Below are 1299 nucleotides of genomic sequence, written 5' to 3'. Positions count from 1 at the left end.
CTATTAAACCTGCCTGACCCTGGAGTCCATGATTGCCAAAGGGCGGGAAAGGAAGCTCAATTTGGAGCACATCAGGGAGAGGAATTCTGAGACTGCGTGGGTTATGGGGGTTTCAGGGAATACACCCAAGGGATTTGACGCGAGGTCGAAGGGACAGCAGGGGCGGGACCGCTGTGGGAAGTGCGGTTGGTCACATGAGGGTGTTTGCCGAACTGGGCTGGGTTCTGGCTGCTATAAGTGCGGCCAGATTGGACATTTTGGCAGGGATTGTATTGCCCCTGCTCCCACGGTTCAAATATCATACCTGATTTGCTTTCATTGCAATCAGAGGGGCCATAAAAAGGCCAACTGCCCTAGATTGTCAGCAACAACAGCAGCAACGCCAACGGTGGTGCCGACCCCAACGTCGGCGTGGGTGACGGATGGACGGAAGGCCAAGGTAGAGGCTCTAGTGATGCGGAACCGAGTATTTCAGTAGATAGCCGAGGAGGCATGCGCCGCACCCGATGTGGTGACGGGTACGATTTCTTTCTTATACTTTTATGTTATGTCGTTGTGATTTTGATATGATATGTATGTGTTTTGTTTGGGATCGTTCCATGTGAACGGTATCCCAGTTCATGTATTTTTGATTCGGGTGCTACCCGATCGTTTGTCTCACTTGTGCTTAGCAAGAAGTTTCCTGAGTCTTTGGGCATGCTGGATTGCCCTTTGGAGGTCGAGATTGCGGACGATCGGTCAGTACGAGTATCGGATGTCTACCAAGATTGTGTTTTGAGGCTGTTGGAGGAGCGTTACCTGGTTCCCATGCCTTTGCGAGGGAACAAGGTTATTATTGGCATGGATAGGATAAGCCCTAATGGGGTAGTGATTGACTGCGCACAACAGTTGGCATGAATCATGACCCCAAGTGGGGGAGAGCTGGTGATTCAGGGTGAGAGGCCACAACGAGGACCAGCTTTATGTTCATCGGCGAGAGCTAGGCGCTACCTCTAGCAGGGTTGCGCAGCATTTGTCACCTATGTTATGGATACCCGAGAGGCAGGTAAGGCGACAGTGGGCGATGTGCCCGTGGTGCGAGAGTTTGCGGATGTATTCCCTGAGGAGCTGTCTAGGATACCTCCGAAGAGGCAAGTAGAGTTCAGGATTGACCTAGTCCCAGGTGTGGCTCCGATAGCCAAGGCACCGTATCGGTTGGCTCCTCCTGAGATATAGGAGTTATCTACACAGCTACAGGAGCTGTTAGACAAGGGATTCATTAGACCGAGCAGTTCACCCTAGGGAGCCCCGATTATGTTT

Source organism: Lactuca sativa, chromosome 2 (assembly GCF_002870075.4).
Source record: "Lactuca sativa cultivar Salinas chromosome 2, Lsat_Salinas_v11, whole genome shotgun sequence".
Taxonomy (NCBI): Eukaryota; Viridiplantae; Streptophyta; class Magnoliopsida; order Asterales; family Asteraceae; genus Lactuca; species Lactuca sativa.
Note: the sequence above shows the minus strand (reverse complement) of the source record.